We start from the raw sequence: 9,006 nt of genomic DNA, 5'->3' as shown, positions 1-9,006 counted from the left end.
GGGGGGAGGGGGGGGGGGGGTAGATGGGCGGGGCGAATGGGGGATTCGGGTGGGGGGGGTAGAGGGGGCGGGGCGAATGGGGGATTCGGGTGGGGGGGGTAGAGGGGGCGGGGCGAATGGGGGATTCGGGTGGGGGGGGGGTAGAGGGGCGGGGCGAATGGGGGATTCGGGTGGGGGGGGGGTAGAGGGGCGGGGCGAATGGGGGATTCGGGTGGGGGGGGGGTAGAGGGGCGGGGCGAATGGGGGATTCGGGTGGGGGGGGTAGAGGGGGAGGGGCGAATGGGGGATTCGGGTGGGGGGGGTAGAGGGGCGGGGCGAATGGGGGATTCGGGTGGGGGGGTAGAGGGGCGGGGCGAATGGGGGATTCGGGTGGGGGGGTAGAGGGGCGGGGCGATGGGGATTCGGTGGGGGGGGTAGAGGGGCGGGGCGAATGGGGGATTCGGGTGGGGGGGGGTAGAGGGGCGGGGCGAATGGGGGATTCGGGTGGGGGGGGTAGAGGGGGCGGGGCGAATGGGGGATTCGGGTGGGGGGGGGGTAGAGGGGCGGGGCGGATGGGGGATTCGGGTGGGGGGGGGTAGAGGGGCGGGGCGAATGAGGGATTCGGGTGGGGGGGGGGTAGAGGGGCGGGGCGAATGGGGGATTCGGGTGGGGGGGGGTAGAGGGGCGGGGCGAATGGGGGATTCGGGTGGGGGGGGGGTAGAGGGGCGGGGCGAATGGGGGATTCGGGTGGGGGGGGGTAGAGGGGCGGGGCGAATGGGGGATTCGGGTGGGGGGGGTGAGAGGGGGAGGGGCGAATGGGGGATTCGGGGTGGGGGGGGGTAGAGGGGGAGGGGCGAATGGGGGATTCGGGTGGGGGGGGTAGAGGGGCGGGGCGAATGGGGGATTCGGGTGTGGGGGTGGTAGAGGGGGAGGGGCGAATGGGGGATTCGGGTGGGGGGGGTAGAGGGGCGGGGCGAATGGGGGATTCGGGTGGGGTGGGGGTAGAGGGGCGGGGCGAATGGGGGATTCGGGTGGGGGGGGGGTAGAGGGGGAGGGGCGAATGGGGGATTCGGGTGGGGGGGGTAGAGGGGTCGGGGCGAATGGGGGATTCGGGTGGGGGGGGGTAGAGGGGCGGGGCGAATGGGGGATTCGGGTGGGGGGGTGGGTAGAGGGGGAGGGGCGAATGGGGGATTCGGGTGGGGGGGGGTAGAGGGGGAGGGGCGAATGGGGGATTCGGGTGGGGGGGGGTAGAGGGGCGGGGCGAATGGGGGATTCAGGGTGGGGGGGGGGTAGAGGGGCGGGGCGAATGGGGGATTCGGGTGGGGGGGGGTAGAGGGGCGGGGCGAATGGGGGATTCGGGTGGGGGGGGGTAGAGGGGGCGGGGCGAATGGGGATTCGGGTGGGGGGGGGTAGAGGGGCGGGGCGAATGGGGATTTCGGGTGGGGGGGGTAGAGGGGCGGGGCGAATGAGGGATTCGGGTGGGGGGGGGTAGAGGGGCGGGGGCGAATGGGGGATTTCGGGTGGGGGGGGGTAGAGGGGCGGGGCGAATGGGGGATTCGGGTGGGGGGGGGTAGAGGGGCGGGGCGAATGGGGGATTCGGGTGGGGGGGGGTAGAGGGGGAGGGGCGAATGGGGATTCGGGTGGGGGGGGGTAGAGGGGCGGGGCGAATGAGGGATTCGGGTGGGGGGGGGGTAGAGGGGGAGGGGCGAATGGGGGATTCGGGTGGGGGGGGGTAGAGGGCGGGGCGAATGGGGGATTCGGGTGGGGGGGGGTAGAGGGGGAGGGGCGAATGGGGGATTCGGGTGGGGGGGGGTAGAGGGGCGGGGCGAATGGGGGATTCGGGTGGGGGGGGGTAGAGGGGCGGGGCGAATGGGGGATTCGGGTGGGGGGGGGTTAGAGGGGCGGGGCGAATGGGGATTCGGGTGGGGGGGGGTAGAGGGGGAGGGGCGAATGGGGGATTCGGGTGGGGGGGGGTAGAGGGGCGGGGCGAATGGGGGATTCGGGTGGGGGGGGGGTAGAGGGGGAGGGGCGAATGGGGGATTCGGGTGGGGGGGGGTAGAGGGGCGGGGCGAATGGGGGATTCGGGTGGGGGGGGGTAGAGGGGGAGGGGCGAATGGGGGATTCGGGTGGGGGGGGGTAGAGGGGCGGGGCGAATGGGGGATTCGGGTGGGGGGGGGTAGAGGGGCGGGGCGAATGGGGATTCGGGTGGGGGGGGGTAGAGGGGGAGGGGCGAATGGGGGATTCGGGTGGGGGGGGGTAGAGGGGCGGGGCGAATGGGGGATTCGGGTGGGGGGGGTAGAGGGGCGGGGCGAATGGGGGATTCGGGTGGGGGGGGGTAGAGGGGCGGGGCGAATGAGGGATTCGGGTGGGGGGGGGGGTAGAGGGGGAGGGGCGAATGGGGGATTCGGGTGGGGGGGGGTAGAGGGGGAGGGGCGAATGGGGGATTCGGGTGGGGGGGGTAGAGGGGGAGGGGCGAATGGGGGATTCGGGTGGGGGGGGGTAGAGGGGGAGGGGCGAATGGGGGATTCGGGTGGGGGGGGTAGAGGGGGAGGGGCGAATGGGGGATTCGGGTGGGGGGGGGTAGAGGGGCGGGGCGAATGGGGGATTCGGGTGTGGGGGGGGGTAGAGGGGCGGGGCGAATGGGGGATTCGGGTGGGGGGGGGTAGAGGGGGAGGGGCGAATGGGGGATTCGGGTGGGGGGGTAGAGGGGGAGGGGCGAATGGGGGATTCGGGTGGGGGGGGGTAGAGGGGGAGGGGCGAATGGGGGATTCGGGTGGGGGGGGGTAGAGGGGGAGGGGCGAATGGGGGATTCGGGTGGGGGGGGTAGAGGGGAGGGGGGGAATGAAGGATCCGGGTAAAGGGGGGTTAAAAGGGGAGGGGGGATTTGGGTGGTGGGGGGGGGGTAGAGGGGGAGGGGCGGGATGGGGGGTAAGAGGAGTGAGGGAGGGGTGGGGGAATGGGGGATTCGGGGGGGTAAGAGAGGGTGGGGGCGAGTGGAGTGGGGGAATCGGGGGGGGGGGCAAAAGGGGGTGGGGAGATTTGGGGGTTCGGGGGGTGGGGGCGGGGGGGTAAAAGGGGATGGGTCAGGGGGAATGGGGGGTTCGGACGGGGGTAAAAGGGGGTGGGGGAATGGGGGATCCGGGGGGGGTAAGAGGGGTGGGGGTGAGGGGAATGGGGGATTCGTGGGGAGGGGGGCGGTAAGAGGGGGTGGGGGGAATGGGGGGTTCGTGGGGAGGGGGGATGGGGTCCGCGCGCCACGTGACCCATCGCGTGACGTCACGACACTATTGATCAAGTGTATTTATCAGTATATATACGTATTTATAGTGGAGGAATCCGATGAGCTATGAAGCTCTTTTTCACAGATCTCCAGTTGGGTGAGATCGCGTCAATATAAAGGCGTCGTCAAACCCGCCACCACCCGACACAGCCAACCCGCAATGTTTTAGGGGCACGTCGACAAAACGTGCCCATCGTGAGACCTCATTTGCCAGTCCCACAATATGTGCGAATAGGTTTTTCCCCTTTTTTCTAGCAACAAAACAGCTGTTAAGATTTTTATTTAAAGCTTTCGTGACTGCAGGGATTCATATTCTTGGTTCTTTCGGTAAAGTCACGTAGAAGGGAAATAATAAAATAATAAAACTATCAAACATTTTCTTGCTGTGGATTTCACACCTGATGATGATTGCTTGTGTTGCAGTCGAAACGTCGTGATAATTTTTCTTGTTTTACATTTTTATTATTTTATTATTTCCCTTCTACGTGACTTTACCGAAAGAACCAAGAATAGGTGTTGAGATGTTAAAACACCAAACTGAAACATTTTACAAGGACTCATGTCTGCATTAACCACAATACTTGTGGTCAGAATGCAAACAAAAAACACACTCTGGTCTAACACGGTTCTGAGAGGAGGCTCAAAAGAAAGCTGTCTCTGGTGTGGACCAATCAGATTCAAAGAAAATGCATATATTATCTGTTTTTTGTTTGCATTCTGACCACACATATTGTGGTTAATGCAGACATGATTCCTTGTAAAAGGTTTCAGTTTGGTGTTTTAACATCTTAACACCTTATAATATAAAAAATATAAAACAATAACAATTCTCACGTTTCGACTGCAACACAAGCAATCATCATCAGGTGTGAAATCCACAGCAAGAAAATTTGTTTGATATTTTTATTATTTTATTATTTCCCTTCTACGTGACTTTACCGAAAGAACCAATAATATGAATCCCTGCAGTCACGAAAGCCTTAAATCGAAATATTAACAGCTGTTTTGTTGCCAGAAAAAAGGGAGGAAAACCCTATTCTCAAAAAGTAACCAATTAGTTTCGAGTTCAGCAGACACCGCCTGTGTGTTGGAGAGTCAACCCACTAACAACATTTACAATTCGAGTTTACAACAACAACAGCAGCCAGCTTCATTGCTTTGGCCATGTTTGTTTGTAGTAGTACGGAGTTAGAATGATGGTTTTAATCCAAGTTGTCTTGTGGTTGTTGTTGTTGTTGTTTGACTTGTCTTGTGGTTGTTGTTGTTGTCTTGTCTTGTGGTTGTTGTTTGACTTCTCTTGTGGTTGTTGTTGTTGTTTGACTTGTCTTGTGGTTGTTGTTGTTGTTGTCTTGTCTTGTGGTTGTTGTTTGACTTGTCTTGTGGTTGTTGTTGTTGTTTGACTTGTCTTGTGGTTGTTGTTGTTTGACTTGTCTTGTGGTTGTTGTTGTTTGACTTGTCTTGTGGTTGTTGTTGTTTGACTTGTCTTGTGGTTGTTGTTGTTGTTTGACTTGTCTTGTGGTTGTTGTTGTTGTTTGACTTGTCTTGTGGTTGTTGTTTGACTTGTCTTGTGGTTGTTGTTGTTGTTTGACTTGTCTTGTGGTTGTTGTTGTTGTTTGACTTGTCTTGTGGTTGTTGTTGTTGTTGTTTGACTTGTCTTGTGGTTGTTGTTGTTGTTTGACTTGTCTTGTGGTTGTTGTTGTTTGACTTGTCTTGTGGTTGTTGTTGTTGTTGTTTGACTTGTCTTGTGGTTGTTGTTGTTGTTTGACTTGTCTTGTGGTTGTTGTTGTTGTTTGTCTTGTGGTTGTTGTTGTTGTTTGACTTGTCTTGTGGTTGTTGTTGTTGTTTGACTTGTCTTGTGGTGTTGTTGTTTGACTTGTCTTGTGGTGTTGTGTTTGTTTGTCTTGTGGTTGTTGTTGTTGTTGTTTTTTCTTGTGGTTGTTGTTGTGTGTTGACTTGTCTTGGGTGGTTGTGTTGTCTTGTCTTGTGGTTGTTGTTGTTTGACTTGTCTTGTGGTTGTTGTTGTTTGACTTGTCTTCTGGTTGTTGTTGTTTGACTTGTCTTGTGGTTGTTGTTGTTTGACTTGTCTTGTGGTTGTTGTTTGACTTGTCTTGTCTTGTGTTGTGTTGACTTGTCTGTGGTTGTTGTTGTTGTTTGTCTTGTGGCTGTTGTTGTTGTTTGACTTGTCTTGTGGCTGTTGTTGTTGTTTGATTTGTCTTGTGGTTGTTGTTGTTTGACTTGTCTTGTGGTTGTTGTTGTTTGACTTGTCTTGTGGTTGTGTTGTTGTTTGACTTGTCTTGTGGTTGTTGTTGTTGTTTGACTTGTCTTGTGGTTGTTGTTTGACTTGTCTTGTGGTTGTTGTTGTTGTTTGACTTGTCTTGTGGTTGTTGTTGTTGTTTGACTTGTCTTGTGGTTGTTGTTGTTGTTGTTTGACTTGTCTTGTGGTTGTTGTTGTTGTTTGACTTGTCTTGTGGTTGTTGTTGTTTGACTTGTCTTGTGGTTGTTGTTGTTGTTGTTTGACTTGTCTTGTGGTTGTTGTTGTTGTTTGACTTGTCTTGTGGTTGTTGTTGTTGTTTGTCTTGTGGTTGTTGTTGTTGTTTGACTTGTCTTGTGGTTGTTGTTGTTGTTTGACTTGTCTTGTGGTTGTTGTTGTTTGACTTGTCTTGTGGTTGTTGTTGTTTGTCTTGTCTTGTGGTTGTTGTTGTTGTTTGTCTTTTCTTGTGGTTGTTGTTGTTGTTGTTTGACTTGTCTTGTGGTTGTTGTTGTTTGTCTTGTCTTGTGGTTGTTGTTGTTTGACTTGTCTTGTGGTTGTTGTTGTTTGACTTGTCTTCTGGTTGTTGTTGTTTGACTTGTCTTGTGGTTGTTGTTGTTTGACTTGTCTTGTGGTTGTTGTTTGACTTGTCTTGTCTTGTGGTTGTTGTTTGACTTGTCTTGTGGTTGTTGTTGTTGTTTGTCTTGTGGCTGTTGTTGTTGTTTGACTTGTCTTGTGGCTGTTGTTGTTGTTTGATTTGTCTTGTGGTTGTTGTTTGACTTGTCTTGTGGTTGTTGTTGTTGACTTGTCTTGTGGTTGTGGTTGTTGTTGTTTGAATTGCATCCCACTGGGATTTTTTCACAGCGTTAGCGAACGCTGTTTTTTTTCTGTAAGTCTTTGCAGTTTTTCCCTGGGTTTTTCTGTTTGCGCATAGTCACTTTAAGATGTTTTCTTGTTCATGTTTTTGTTTGTTGCGGTTGCACCCGAGTCAAGAGCCGAATGGCTCACGGGGCTACACCTAATTAATGAAAATGAAAGCGAATCAGGCGATTTGCTGGGATTGTGAAGAAAGTCCTCGTCGAGGGCAGTGCAGGAGGCAGCAGTGTCATCACTGTGGCCCTGTGGGGTGCGACAAGACCCGAGGGTTAATGTGATCGCGTCAACTTTGTCTCTCTGTGGTGGCTTCCTTCACAACTCACGGGCGTACAGTGCGACCATTTAAATTTGTCGCGCCCGACATCGTGACGTCACGGCGGGGGTTGCCGTTGCTAGGTGACGTCACGGCGGGGGTTGCCGTTGCTAGGTGACGTCACGGGGGGTTGCCGTTGCTAGGTGACGTCACGGCGGGGGTTGCCGTTGCTACGTGACGTCACCGTTGCAAGGTGTTGGGGTGGGTGGGGGGCGATGTCAGTCCAGAGGTTTTACCTCTGTACGTGTCAGTGATTCAATGGGATTTTTTTATTTTAGATTTGATTAAAAAAAACGATGGAAAAATATTTCTACATATGCCATGAGGAAATATGTAAGCCAAAAAATTGCGATAATTGTGTAATATGCAATAAAGATGTAAATAATTGGCACATTTTTTAAAGTATTTATTTATGCGTACGCTTTGTCGTTTGTTTACATTTTAAGAATATCGATTAAGGATATTATTAGTATCCTCAAATAGCGGTTTAAAATACAGCAATTACAGTACAGTATCCATAATAGAGGTGTTTTGGGTTAGCTGAACACGTGGTATGCGGGTGACGTCATCGGGCAGAAGCGCGCGGTGACGTCACCGCCACGTGCTTTGCTCGGCCGCGTGCCAGCCAGGAAAACTTGTTTTTATTATAAATGTTTTACTCAACTAAGGTTCGAGATTAGATTATATATATAAATGTTCTACTGAACTAAGGTTTTAGATTAGGTTTTATATTTATTTATATATAAATGTTCTACTGAACTAAGGTTTGAGATTATATATTTTTAAATATATATAAATGTTCTACTGAACTAAGGTTTGAGATTAGGTTTTTTAAATATATATAAATGTTCTACTGAACTAAGGTTTAAGATTAGGTTTTTAGTTTTATATAAACAGAAGTGTGACGGCTATTCGTGAAAATGCAACGACTTTTACTGAGGTATTGTTCCAGGAGGCAATCTCTAAGGGGCCGTCCATAAATGACGTCACGCACCTGGGGGGGGGGGGGTCAGACATTTGTGACGAGGGGGGAGGTTTGATAAATGTGACGTCACATCAAAATGCGCAACTTTAAATGAATATAGAATTGTTATAACAACACTAATTCTTATAACAACACTCCTACAACATCAGAGTGCAGCGCCACATTAAATACGCACTACAATGACAATAGTTTAAAGCGATTTGAAGCATGTTTTATTTCCAAAACGGAAATATGGTTTTGGGGGGGGGGGGCAGAGCTTTGTGACGTCATATTTGAGGGGGGGGGTCTGACTTTTTGTGACGCCGTGTGACGAGGAGGGGGGGGGGGTCAAAAATCGCGTGACGTCATTTATGGACGGCCCCTAATTTAATCAAGTTCAAGTTCATTTATTAGGTATAGCCCTGTGAGCCATTCAGCTCTTGAATCGGGTGCAACCGCAACAAACAAAAAACAAAAACATGAACCAAAAAACATCTTAAAGTGAATATGTGACTAAGTGCAAACAGAAAATCCAAGAAAAGACAGCAAAAATATTGCAGAAAAAACACCGTACACCAACGCTGTGTGCAAAAATCCCAGTGGGATGCAAGTCAAACAACAACAACCACAAGACAACTTAGATTAAGGCCATCAGTCTAACTCTGTACTACAACAACACAAACATGGCTAAACCAATACACTTTTCGAAATCACCAAAATAAAGCCATGAAGGCAATGAAAAAGCAATCATAGGAACTGACGGAATTTTCACAATAAATGGCATAAACAACATGTACTACCAAAACCCTGCAGCCATAGCTGGCTGCATGAGTCACTCCACAACTTATCCAGATGACGCGGGCTGTCTCTCTCCCCCATGCCAGACCGACTCAGGTGACGAGTCTCTGCTGGACATCTGAGAGAGAGAGAGGAGAGCTGAGAGAGATTAAAAAACACACAAGAGCTTTGCAGCTCATCAGATTCCTCGAGTTTATAAATCAACATTCAGATTTCCCGGCGCGTGGCTGTGCGGCTGTGGCCACGAGGGGGCGCAGCGGCACCGCGTTGGTCATCGCAGCAGAAGCAGCAGCAGCTTTTGGCGCTTTGTCCATCGAACAAAGACGGTGGTCACCGCATCATCATCGTCGTCGTCATCGTCGTTGTCACCGCATAATAATCGTCCTCGTCACCGCGTCATCCTCGTCATCACCACGTCATTGTCGTCACCGCATCATCGACGTCGTCGTCGTCTCCGCATCATCGTCATCGTAGTCACCACGTCGTCGTCATCGTCGTCATCATCGTCGTCATCACCACGTCGTCATCATCGTCGTCGTCACCGTCGT

This window comes from Lethenteron reissneri, chromosome 56 (genome assembly GCF_015708825.2).
Source record: "Lethenteron reissneri isolate LAM-NWPU_2019-01 chromosome 56, ASM1570882v1, whole genome shotgun sequence".
In the NCBI taxonomy this organism is placed as follows: Eukaryota; Metazoa; Chordata; class Hyperoartia; order Petromyzontiformes; family Petromyzontidae; genus Lethenteron; species Lethenteron reissneri.
Note: the sequence above shows the minus strand (reverse complement) of the source record.